This window comes from Amphiprion ocellaris, chromosome 2 (assembly GCF_022539595.1).
Source record: "Amphiprion ocellaris isolate individual 3 ecotype Okinawa chromosome 2, ASM2253959v1, whole genome shotgun sequence".
In the NCBI taxonomy this organism is placed as follows: domain Eukaryota; kingdom Metazoa; phylum Chordata; class Actinopteri; family Pomacentridae; genus Amphiprion; species Amphiprion ocellaris.
The window spans coordinates 22,506,872-22,520,761 of record NC_072767.1 but is presented as its reverse complement, the minus strand read 5'-3'; the positions used below and the strand labels follow the sequence as shown (position 1 = coordinate 22,520,761).

General features: G+C 40.7%; 1 protein-coding gene across 3 annotated transcripts in view; it reads right to left on the bottom strand.

Moving 5' to 3' along the window:
- Positions 1–11,301, bottom strand: part of fam163ab (family with sequence similarity 163 member Ab) — a 35,014-nt gene extending 23,713 nt beyond the window's left edge. For all 3 annotated transcript variants that reach the window (XM_055005898.1, XM_055005907.1, XM_023269914.3), the window contains exon 1: positions 10,748–11,301. The gene's annotated coding sequence lies outside the window, so the exon portion shown is untranslated. The remainder of the gene's footprint in view (positions 1–10,747) is intronic.
- Between the last annotated feature and the right edge of the window lie 2,589 nt (positions 11,302–13,890).

Sequence of the window (13,890 nt, the reverse complement as noted above, 5' to 3'; positions counted from 1 at the left end):
GAAATGTTTTATTCAGAGCAGTCGGAAGCTCACAAGGATGACTTTTACACAAGTTAACTCATCTGGAACTTTTGCAACATCTAATATGACCATTCAACATTGAAAAATTGCAGTTGGCACAAAGCCAACAATAATAAGCCAACAATGCATAAGGTTTTTGTTCAAACTTGGTTTACTTAATAACAATGATGATTAGATCTGATCAATGGCTACTAGATAAATGACATTCCAAAAACAACTGGCAGAAACTGGAGTATGACTAGTTTCAAACATCCCTCCTTTAACTCAACAAAAGCTGTTGGAGTGCTCTTTGGAAAGGCATTGTACTGTTTTAACAGCAGTCTCCATCAGCAGATTGTTCTCACACAGTCAGCCTGCCCCAATACTGAAATGTGTGGATAAGTACAAATGTTGAGTAGGTCAGTGTGAGAAAAAAACATTCCACTTCCCAGCTTAAACAGACATCATCACATTTAGATATTTAACACACAGACTGTTCAGCCAACAGAGAAGGGAAAGCTGCACTTCTAGTTGTCCACAGATGCTGCCTGTTTGCTTAGTTCAAATAGGCCCTATGAAATAGTCTTTTCTTTCCTTTTATGCTAAGATAAATTCATGAGGAGAACTGGTTTTGGTTTATACTGTTCTGAACATGCTGTAAATCCCCCTCCTTCAAATCCTTCCTAAGTGGGGTTAAACCATAACCAGTGCCACTGCTGACCTGAGCTTGGAAAGAGAAAGCAAACGACAACCGAAGAAACAGAAAGAAGATTGCTGAAGGGAACTGTGTGACAGCATCGCTTTGAGCAAACAAAATGTTGCTTCCTGCTTTTATCCAGTACAACCAGCTGCAACAGTAGACAAAGCATAATTTTAAAAAAATCACCAACACTCAGAACTACATGACAGGTTGAGGCCAGAGGTGAAATTTATCGACAGGCAGACTTACATCTGCAGCAGACGTCATCGAGCATAAAACAAAAGACCACTAAATGTCAAAATTATACAGTGAACTCACCAGTAGAGTTAGTTTCATACTAACTGTATACAATGCTCTTTATTACAGAGTGTATTTGTAATTAGTAGGCAAAATATTTCAACATTTTATGCATGTAGGAAAAAATACAACACCTACCATCAGCTGTCTTTGCCTTTGACATTTAAGAAAAAGTTTCTTTCTAGAAGTTTAACACTTATTGCGAGAAGCTCCTCTATTTCCTTAGTGCATTGCTTTGGAGGACAGTAGTGTCCATCAATATAAGTCCTTTTTCACAGTTTTTGGAGTACATTTCTGTATTTATTTCCCTCTGTTTAGAATAGCTACATACAGGAGCATGGAAAATTGCAACACAAACTACTAGACAAGCAGTGGGTCAGTTAAAGAATGAGCATGCAGACAGTTAAAAATTGAGACACAACCACAATTTGTTAAGATTCATAACAATCTGAACCAGTAAACTGCTGCTTCTAACCTTCGGGGAACGGTTCGAACCACAGAGTGACTGACTCACTCGTACTTCAAACTGGAAGGCTTCAATTGATTTTCTAGTTAATTTATGTCCAGTTCAGACAGATTCACAGAGAAGAGCTTGAGTAGGAAAAGGGCCTAACTTTAAAGATCTTGGCTGCTTTGCGTCCCCATACTTTACGAGGTTTACAGGGATTTCATTATAGCTGCTCAGCTCATCCCCTGCTGTCCTGCGATATGCCAGCTTCTCTTCGCATTTGGCAGCAGTGCAGCACCGCTGAACACACACCCAGTATAGGGCAGCGGGCAGCCAGGGAAGCTGTAATTACTGTACCTCCATTCTGCTGGTCAGCACGGCAGTCTCATAAAAGGAAATGAAACGGCCCAGCTTCCATCTTTGAGGGAGTAATGTACCACGAATATTACATTAGCATACATTCACATGAACATTTTATCTGTGACAGTTAATAAAGAGAGGGAGCAGAGCCACAGATGACAGGGCCAGCAGCAGGAAGGCAGGCCTGCTGAGGTGGCTTTCTCCAGAGTAGAAGGAAGTTAGGGTTCAGTGATGTGCTTGCTTTCCCATCCAGGCTGTCTCGAAATAGCCGTTATACAAAATATATTGCACTAATGGCAAAGCAGTTGCCATTAAGTAATACAGCATCTACTGGTTCTCCTCGAAGTATTAGGGATTAAACTGTACTACACTTACACTTCTACATTTCCACTTCTATACTGCATGATGTCAGATGTGAGGTTGTTCTGTAAATGCACAACATTTGGATTTTGACTATGACTTAGATCTGACTTACAGTCTTCAGACAGACATTTAATCCATTACAGAAAGCGCTCTGGTTTTAGACTATTATCTGAGTGACTAATTTGCATGAAGTCTCGGTAACTTAAGACTTTTTCTAACTAAAAGATGTCACCGAATCACCATGTCAAACTACCGGGTTCAACAAACAAATGGAAGAAACCTGTATGAATTCAACAAAGCAGACTGCATAAATAATGATGAACAAAGCGTCTGTGACATTACTCATTGATTTTCTCAACATTGGTTTTGAAACTCAGTTTGGTGGCATCGCCTAACCCCCATCTATACAAAAATAAACAAACAGGGGGCAAACAACTCCCCTCACACTCTTAACTATGGAAAACTTTATGGCATAGTGCAATTTAAACAGGTGAGTTATATAAAAACTCACCTCCATACAATCATCATTATGAGCTATAGAGACCAAAACAGTTTTGTGTGCAAGGCTGTAAACATGTTTATTTCTGCTGTAAAGTTGAGCATTTTAATATGGGTGTCTATGGGGATTGACTCACTTTTGGAGCAGCTTCAAGTGGCCATTAGAAGCACTTGCATACTGGTTTCATTTTAGAGCCTTGAGGTTAAACACATACATTTTACTGAAACATTCTTTAAAGAGTGTAACAAAACAAAACACTTCCATAGTATCTAGTGTGGCAGGGCCCAGTACTTTTTAACAAGCAAAAACTAGTGATAATATCTGAACAGTCACTGCAGTCTCTGAGAAAAACTTCCCTTATTGAACACTCCACCGTGTTCCTACTAAAATTATAATTATAAGTAATGATTTTTTTTTTTTTTTTTTTTCATTTGGTGTCAAATTCCAGCTGGTGTCACTGAATGTTTCCATGAAAACATGGACCTTAGTTCTGAGTTAGTCAAGTAGTAGGATGTACTGCCTTTGATTTTTACTCATAGTGAGTCAGTTTTTATTTGATCAGAGCAAAACTGAGACTGGAACAACACTACAGATCAGGCCAAAACATCTTTGTGAAACCAGTCTGCAAACACTGTCCAAAGCTTTATCCTCAACTGTCAAAACAGAGCCCAGCCTGACAATCCTTGAGTGAGAATAAATTTCAGTGTGTTGCTAAAACCCATCTCAACACATGGCTATGAATAAGACTGAATGTATGACCTTCAGCTTACAGGATGGTAACTGAATCCACTGTGCCATCCTGCCAACAGTCAGGCAGACACCCAGAAGAGGAAACGCTTCCAGGACAAACAACCACTCAGATCTCCTCTCATCTCCCTGCATTAGTTAGGTTGTAGCTCTCACGTAATTGTTTTCCCATTTGAGAGTGTCATTATGATTTCATATAAGTCAGTGCAATAACACAGGCAGTAAAACTCAGGAGGTAATTTAACAAATCTCAGGGGTTTTAAAGACTTGTCCTTTAATCAAAATATCTTGAATTATGTAGAAACTGAACTGAAATATTAACGTGTTTTAAATGTCTTCTGTATTCGTTGACTAAGGAAGATGCAACTGGATAGCTGTTGTTCTTATCCCATTCTGTGCAATCTTTGTTTGTGTCAAGTTGCAGGGACAGATTGCGACAGGCTTTAAATCTCCAGCATAATGTAAGTGGGAGGAAATAGATAAAAGAGATAAAACACCCTGCGGAAATCCCACAACTTTATCATGCACCAATTTCATCTTGAGAACATCGGTATCTTAACATGCACAGCAAAGGGACTAATCAGCTTAAGGCAATATTCAGATTAAAAGGTTTACATGGTCTGAAGTAATGCGATTTCTCCAATATTTTGTTTTACGTGGATTAGTTTAAAGACTGGTTTTGTATGCACATAACCATGTAGCACATTAAAAAAAAGACTAATGTTTTGGTGTCGTCTCTACTGACCTTTGACATGTCTTTTTAGGCATGTTCAGAGATGTCACAAAGAATGAAAATGTATTATGAGCACTGTATGATCAAGATTATTGCTTTAAAGTGTTATTTATGTATAAAAGGGAATCACTGATGTAAAAGGTTTTTAAAGTGCCATCTTGAGATAATTTGGTTGGACTCCAATTAGCTTTTTAAAAGCTCACCCGTAAAATTCATTTGCTACATTTTCCTTCATGAATAAATACCCTTAAAAATGAAACCTGTATGTACAAGTTCAGCTCTTTTGCAGGAAAAGTTTTGTAGGGAGAAAAAAAAGCAGAATATACAGCATGTCAGATTAACTGATGTGCATAAACGTTCAGAGAGACATGGATTATGGATGTGAAAGTGGAAGACATGAATAAATAAACACATATCATTATCAACAAAATTCATACCTGCCAGCTGAAAATGTATGTGTCAGCAGGAATGCAGTTACATCTCAGTGGCGCAACATGTTTTATTCATATGGAATGTATATTTTAGCACATATTTCTTACATGCTGACTTCGAGTCACAGGAATATGATCTGCGTCCTGTAGCCTCTGACCTGTTTCCTCTTTACTATTCACGGCATGCATGTGAGTGAAGAAAGGAGTGGATTACGGCTCCTTCTCAGGAAGAAAATCAGAAAAACTGCTTACTGCAAGTGTAAACGTTGGATCTAAGCTTCGAGCAGTGCTTGCATAAGGGAACCGTTACAGGATCAGTTCTACATTTCACTTCATGATGAATAAAACAAAGTTGGGGAGCTGGTGGGTAGTGATGAGAAAGGGCTGAAATTTCACGAAAGAAGATATGTTATGATAAAAAATAAATAAATAAAAAAAGCACGGGCAGTCAGAGAAAATGTTTCCTCAGCAGAAAAGTTGAAATAGGTGGTCAAGGTAAGACTATGAAGGGTGGATCTGTGTAGATACTGATCTGAAGCTCAAATGACCTCTAGTTCAACTCCCAACTCATGAGCAGGTTTTTTTTTGGGCTACGAGGGAGATTTTATTTCTTTTACAAGGACAAAACTATCAGATTGATGCTTTTCACACATTTCCAAATTGTTTCCTTGTTACATAACAGTTTTCTGGGGGAGGAACGTAATCATATGATACATCCTCAACAAGAAATCTGTGGTGAAAAGACATTGCATGAGATTTTATGTGACTGTTGATTCGGAGAAAATGTCACAATCACTTCGACTTTCAAAAGGTAAAGAGTGTGTGTATAGTAAGTGTTTGGAAGGCATTTGTTTGCATCTCACTGCGAGTATCTGCCCATGTATAAGTATGTAAATGTCAAGGACTACTGTGTCATTTAAAGGGCGTGTTAGTGTACGCATATGTCTGTCGGTCTCATTATGTCTGGAAGTGTGTCTGGAAGTGTGTACGCCTGTATGTGTATATGCGTGTTTTTGATGAGTCACCACGGATACAGCAGCCAGCAGGAGTAGAGCTACGTTAGCAGATAACAGCATTTCTCTTCCAGAGGCCTCCGGCTCTGCCAACAAGCCTTCCTCTCGCTGGCCTCATCCTCACCCAGCATGACTGCGCCTCACATCCACACGCCTCAAGCTGCGCACGGCAAAGTGTCACAAATTTCAATCAGAACCCCCATAAGAGTAAGCGAAAGCAAATGTTACCTGATGTTCTGGAGTCTTTCCTGAAGGTAAAAATATATTGCTGTCTGGAGAATACCTGCTGGATAGAAGTGTGTAAATAGCAGAGGCTGCAGTGGGATGCTCAGAGTCCTGTGGGACTCGTTGGTGTGTGTGTGTGTGTGTGTGTGTGTGTGTGTGTGTGTGTGTGTGTGTGTGTGTGTGTGTGTGTGTGTGTGTGTGTGTGTGTGTGTGTGTGTGTGTGTGTGTGTGTGTGTGTGTGTGTGTGTAAATGGGTGAATGAGAAACACGTTGTAAAGAGATTTGTAGAACCCAGCTAAGGATGAAAGGCACCATATAAGTGCGGATCATTTACCATTTACAGAACACAATCTGAAGGTAGTTTTAACTTTGCAACAGGAGGAAGTGGACAGCTAAAACTATAAACTGCCAGTCCTGGGATTAACTAACCTGAAAGATGGACACATTAAGTTGTAAAGAAGATTAGAGTGAGTTTTTACAATAGAAAAGCAACGCAAGGGAAGTCATGCATTCGGACTAATTTCCCTGTCTTTACTTACAAAGATGAAAAAGAATTTGACTTTTTTGAGACAAATGTGCAATACAATATCTTGATAAACAATGGTCTCACATCTGGCACCTCCGGGTTGAGACATGTACCCGCTCTGTTCTCTCTGAGAAGTAAGTACTACTTCTTAAGAATGTAACTGTAATTTTGCTATGTTATGCTATATTGTCTTTCCATGCATGATGGGAGAAGACAAGAATCATTGTAATTCTGGTATTGTGAGGGTGTGATGGTCAGAAATCCAGTGGGATGGTATTAAAAAAACAGTCATGCATAGAGCTGGAATAAATAATCATTCAGTGTCTACAGAAGCAGAGCTGCTGTGCATCTGCAAGCATTTTGTGCATTGGCTTTAATCCCATGGAATAAGATAATGAAGTGAAGTTTAAAAAAAAAAGTATGTAAAAGTGGGTTTAAGGTATTAAACACAAATCATCACTGGTACAAACTTGCAACATCCACAATCCCAATCAGATTGATGTTGCCTCCTATTTTACTCTCTATGTCCGACTTTAAAAATAAAATGTTGTCTTTTTAAATTAATGGCCACTGAGCTGAGATAACAGCTTTCTTGTTTGAGTGAAGGTATCTGGACTTGTAGACTTCTCTCTGACACATACTGACTATAAGTGACAAAGAATATTTACTGTACCAGCGGCAAGATGGAAAAGATTGTGGTTGTCTTTCAAAAATGGGTTATGATTTCTTAAATGACCTGCTGGATTTGGCTGTTTGGTTTTGATGACAGGAGTTAGACATTTCTGGACTCACAGACCATCAATGCAAGAATGTAACATGAAAAATAAGGTGTTTATTAACGTAAATGAAGTGAAGTTAATGGGAGGCTGGAAGCAGTCAGTGTCGGCTGGTGACTCGAGAGACTCCCGGCTCCAAGCACACAGATCCACAGGAGACGAGTCCAGCTCATGAGAGCGCAGGAAGGCCCTCGTCTTTTCTTAAGTGTCAGCATAAGTTCTGCCTGTGAGCGACTACAGAAGTGAGACATAGTGTTGATAGATTCCCCTAGATATTAACAAAAATATTTGCATGGCTCTATGGTTTAAAGCTGCACAAAGAACCATGTAAGATCATATTTTAGTGTTATTCATGTATGACAACCTGCCAGGCTCAGCCAAACACTAATGTTAAATCATCATGTGCAGGAAGTGGGAGACTGTGTGTGCTGGGCGCATTGAAACAAATGGACCCATCATTCTTTGTTGAACACATCTGTTATAATAAAATAAATAAATAAATAAAAGCATCTTTCTCCTCCAGACACCAGAAACCAGCCATCAGTGGAGATTCAAGTCTATTTTAAAAACGTAGCTACCTGATCATGATAGCATTGAGTCTTGTGTCCTTTCCTGCTAATGCCACGCTGCCGTTTGCACACGACTCGTCTCAGCTTTAATGTGTGATTACAGTACAGTCGACTCTCAACTGTACGGCAAGAAATACCAATCCCTCAGCCACAAAAACCTTAAGGGCTAATGAATAATTCACACACCTCTCCAGAAACACTGAAACACTCTCTTCTTCCCTGGGTAGTTGGAGACTCTGCCCATCCACCCCAGCCCCAACACAACAAACACGCATATACACGCCACTACCACAACCTTAAAAACACTCTTCCATGCATGTTGTCCCAGAAAATACACTGAGTGGAGCGTCAGCAGCAGGAAGCAAGACAGGACTTTACCTCTTAAGGCATACTGAGCACAGCACTCAGGCAAAATCTACGACACACAGGCCTTTCCTTTAGTAACAATGGCTTTACTTTGATTAAAAAAGATCTCATTTATATTCTATACACTGCAGAGCAGGCTGAGACTGTCATGATGCTAGGACTCTTTTGCCAGGAGAGGCTTTATTATAATTACAGTATGCATTTTATCACAGCCTACTAACCTTCAGATGTTCATCTTGAGTGGACATGATGCAAGATCATGGTTCATGCTTGACAGCAAGTTTTAACCACTTGTGATGGGCTGTAAGATAATTATGAGAAGCCTGCCTCGCTCTATAATTTAATGTATTTTTTGGTTTCCAATCACAACTTGGATACTTAAAAACATAGCAAATGAAAATGATAAAATGTTCAAAATAACAGATAATTACACGAGGACAGCTAGAGTATTTACAGTAGGACAGAGATTAGTAGTGCATAAGGATCCCAATTTTTAACCATTTTCTTAACTGATAGTTAGTGGGGATATCATGTAATAATCAGTAAGAACAGCCAGCATTATTCGATGTGTGGATAGGGCTCATTCGAACAACACATAGGTGACTTTCGTGGCCAAATGCTTTTGTTACAGCAGCTACTCTACAATAGTAACTAGTCCTAGTAGACTCCAGCTAGTCTTACAAATGTGAGCTCTGCCTGGAAACCATGAACTGTCACAGCAGTCTTTGTCACGGTGCCCATTGCTAGCTAAATCTCCACAATTCTCTCTACTACTCCAACATGGAACGGTCTGTAGTCCAAGAGACCGCCTTCTCTGGTCACTACAGTATTAAACACGAAGAAGACGCAATACTCCAGCTCCTTTAAGAGTGAGATGCTCCATCTGGTGGCACGACCAGGTACTACAGCTAATCTAAAATACTTTCCGACATGCATGTCAATCAACTTTGGCTGTATTGGTGAATATATTCTTAATCCATTAAATTATTAACAACAATAAATAAACCAATAATCATCAGCATCCCTAGTAGTGCAGGATCATAGTTTCTTAATTCCATACAGCATCTGCAGGCTGTTTGTCACCAGCGTGAAACCAAAACAACAGGCCGTCAGGTTGTCCAACAGGTTTTAAAAAGATTTTTGGGGCCCAATCAAGATTTTGGTGGTTCTGTAACTGAAGCAAAAACATGTAATTCACAAACTTATGTGGTTTAACTTCAAACAGTGTCAAAGAAAATCTGTGATGATTAACTAATGAGGCTGTGTAGACAAACTGTTTCCCAAATTAACTGAGGTTGATCAAATATTTAGCGTCCCAGCCAGAGGCGGTTACAGAACAACTTGATGTTGACAAACCAAATGTTGCTATCAGTGGAGTTGTAATTTCCCACAGTGTTTTGAACTGTCGGCACAGCACACCATGATACAACCAGTGTATTAAATACATTTTGTCTGTTGCTGCTGTGTTAGCCGTGACAGGCCTGACTGCAGACTCCTCGGGGAAATCAGCCCACTTCCTGTTCTATCACAGCCACTGGATGTGGAGAAATCAAGAAGTGTGTGAGGGTGAGTGTGTTGTGGAGACAGGAGGATAGGAAGAGGCTGCTCTACAGTTATTTAGTCAAGCTGTATTTTCCACTGTGAGAAATGGGTCACAGTAGTATGGCACCTACTGCCGGGTGTTGATGTGGGAGATCAATGCACTTCACAGGCTGTGCTTTAGCAGCCTCGTGCACAAAATGAAAAAAGATCTAACTTGGAGGTGAAGGTTTTTGTTTCTGTGTTACATATCTGCCCATGGGGAAAGCACTAGCCACTAACCACTCCGTCCTACAAGACTGGAGAGCAAAGTTCCTTTCATCACAGTTCTTACTTTACATTTTACTCACTGACTTCAAGGCCGAGACAAGACATGCAGTGACACCATCCCATACAACTTCTCATTGAAGTGCATTTGGCATCATTTAGAGAGGCTTTGACCATGTGAGCTTTAAAAATTCCTCTCCAGTCAATAATTTAACCTTTAAAAACTCATCTCCACAGATTAAAAATAAATTATAATACATATAAGGGTTTCTTTCATGAAAATAATTTGGCAAACCAGCTCACCGACAATTCCGGTCAAACACTGTCAAACTATTCTACAGTACAGAAGGGCAATTTGTAATTGGAATCTTGGAGCATTTCAGATGCGCATTTTCAAACTGCACACCGATTCTGAAGAATAATGATACAGACAGTATTTTTAAATGCAAGTGACTCAAGTGGGTACACAGCCCATAACCATAAGTACTCATGTTGCAGCCACTGTCTGAATCTACACTTCACCCTTTCCGTTAGAAACGATGCAGCCCTTTCCCCATGAAATGCCAGCAGAAGATCACAGCAGCAGCAAAATGGCAAAACCACAAGACTCCAGCTCCTGCTGAGCTGCTCCACTGTCACTTCATCTCCTTCACATTAAAGACACATTCCACGTTGCAATGAAAGTAAAAAGACAGCTGCAGTCACAGCAATCTTTGCTGGACAATGTGACATTTTCGCCACAGTAACTTAACAGGGGCCACTTCTTCACACCAAACATAACCACATTCTCTGATGTTTGAATCTACAGTCTGATGAATGTTATTTTTCTCGGAGGTTACAAACAAAAAATCTTACCCCATCTCTCCCCCCTTTCATCAGTGCACATACCTGATCTAGTTACATGGTCCGTGAGTTCATCTCGGGCTAATCCTGTGGAGTCTGACCATGAAAAGCCACCAGCATCCTTATCGCAGCAGCAGGAGAGCAGAGAGCAGCTGTGCATGGGACTGCGGCGGAACTTCTCCGAGGATGAGCCGGAGTCCAGAGCGCACACCGCCGCCAGGGAAACCAAACACTATCGCTGTGGAACCGGCACACTAAAGGTCAGATGGACGGCTGTGGAGACAGCCACAATCGGAGGACATCGAGGAACGGAGCATATTCACGGTGCAGCAGCAAACAGGTGAGGACGAGGAGAAAATAACGCTCCCGGATGAGCGCTTTTTACGCACATCTAACCCGTGAAAACGTTTTAACCTTCACGCACAGTGGCGGTCTTCGCAGGACTCCAAGAAGACAAACAACGGCCAGGAAGCTTGAAATCAGTGAAATTCAAACGGACACATCCAACAAGTGAAGGACGGGGAGGCGAAATGACGGAGTCCGCAGCTGGATGGACTGGGAGGAGGCGGAGGGAGGAGAGGAGCCGCCCCGCATCACACAACCTCCTGGAGAAGACGTGATGTAGAAGGCCTGCATGTCAGAGGATAGAAACATGTGGACAGATGAGATAGTTATTAGAGGAAATATTATTAACACAAGAAGTATGTTGTAGTGGCAAAGATCCCACAGATCTGTCATTCAGGGTGGCTGACTTTACTGACTGCTAGTAAAATGTGCCACTAAACTCTAAAAGACTGTAATGAGATACAGTTTAACCTCAATGCAAATGATTTAAAAGCTGTTACAAAGTGTAAAAATTACCATCACATACTGAGAAATTCTAAACAAGAGAATAAAACAAACTAATTAACTACAGTATATGTATAGACATCATCATAGTGATACTCAAAAGAGATTTAAAAACAAGTTCAATTCAATTCAATTTTATTTATATAGCGGCAATTACAGTCAAATTGTCTCGAGATGCTTTACAGAACCCATATGCCTGACCTCCAGAGCAAGCCAAAAGGCGACAGTGGCAAGGAAAACACCCTTTTAACAGGGAAAAAAAACCTCGAGCAGAACCCGGCTCTAATGTGGGGGGACCCATCTGCCTGCTGGCCGGGCGGGTTGAGAGGGACAGAAGAGGTAGAGAGGTAGAGATAGAGGGGTAGAGGTAGAGATAGAGGGGTAGAGATAGAGGGTTACAGTTGGTGGGAGAACGACCACACATCTGAAGCATCCAGCTCTGGGACCAGGGACACTCGGAGAAAGGACACAGGGAGAAACAGAGTGAGTGTAATGCAATAATGGTATATATATTAAATACAAAGGTAGTTAGAGAAGGGCTCAGTGCATCCAGAGAGGTTCCCCAGCAGCCTAGGCCTATAGCAGCATAACTAGAGGCAAACTAAAGGGACGTAAAGAGGGGAAGTCAGTTGTGCAAATGAAAACACCAGCATACCCCGTCAGGGTCCCCCAGTCAGCCCTAACTATAAGCTTTGTCAGAAAGGAAGGTTTTAAGCCTGGTCTTAAAAATAGAGAGGGTGTCCGCCTAACCCTCATTAGGCTCGCGGGGGGGGGGGGGGGGGGGGGGCCCACCCCTGGAGTCTATCCCAGCTGACTCAGGTGAAGGCAGGGGACACCCTAGACAGGTCGCCAGTCTGTCGCAGGGCTACATGCAGAGACAAACAATCACTCTCACATTCACACCTACGGGCAATTTAGAGTAATCAATTAACCTCAGCATATTTTTGGTCTGTGGGAGGAAGCCGGAGTACCCGGAGAGAACCCACGCATGCACAGGGAGAACATGCAAACTCCATGCAGAAAGATCCCGGGAAAGCCGGGACGCGAACCAGATATCTTCTCGCTAAGGTGACCTGGCTAACAGCTAGCGGAGTGTTTTCCATGGTGCGGAGCCGCGCTTCCAATTCAGAGAGCCTCGCCTCCAAAGCTACAAAGAGACTGCATTTATTACAGGTATCGTTATCACTAAAGGAGGCAGAGGAGTAACTAAAAATGTGACACACTGAGCAGGAAAGAGAAGGAGAGGAAGAGGGAGAAGCCATGCTAACTGGTAAGTGCTAGGCTAGCGGACAGAGATAACAGATTAACTTAGAATTAAGTACTGAGAGGGTGCTTGAAGAAAACGAGTGTATGTTACGATTCAAATATTACCGCTACACACAGATTTAATGATTATCAAATTAGATGGAGTGTATAAGCTACAACAGTCAGAGAACACAACACAGCGCCATAACAGGAAGTGACACAATACGCTCACCGTGACGTCAGAGCCTAAAGCAGAAGAGCACAGCAGCAGCTGTCACACATTATGTTGATTACAAAGTCACTATTCCTAGTCCCATACACCCTTTTTCATTTATTTTGTCTTTTTTACGCAGAAATCCAATAGGCAGAAATATTTTACATTCTAAAAAGTAATTCAAGGAACCTATTCCCATTTAATGCATTGGTGCAAGATTTTTTAAAAAATCAATGATTTAGATAAACCCTTTAAGTTTAAAACATGTTTTGATCGATTAAGTTAATAATGTTAACAACTACTTCAACTTAATATTGTGTGTCATTTAAACTCTAATTTCTGTGTTAGTTGATTAATAAGTAAACTAAAGTTGAGGTAACTTAAAAAAATTACCTTGATAACTAAACTTTGTTTTAAAAAGAACCCTCCCTACTTAATACTTGAAGAAGTTTTTTTTAAAATTGCCAACTAATGTTTGCAATTATAGTAATTCAGTACATAACATTTAAAATTTCTTTGTAAGTAATGTGGAAATATTAGTTGGAACAATATGTCCTGGCTGAAGTGAATTGTTATTGTTGGCACAGCATTACAATAATAAGTCTCCCATGAACAACTGATGGGGACATTAACAGATCCAAAGCTCAGCTTGTATCGGCTGTTCCCTTGCTGCATATATTCCATGCACAGAATGTATGGCAGCAAGCTAAAGTTCGAACAAGAGTTTAGCTTGACATTGTAGGACAATAGCTGCATGTAATCAGCAATTTGCATGAATTGATCTAGACTAGGAGATGTTGTTTATTAACATCTTATGCAACCTATTTTGTCATTTGCTAGTATTTAGTAAATTCAGTAATGTTTATGGGAAAGTCACAGG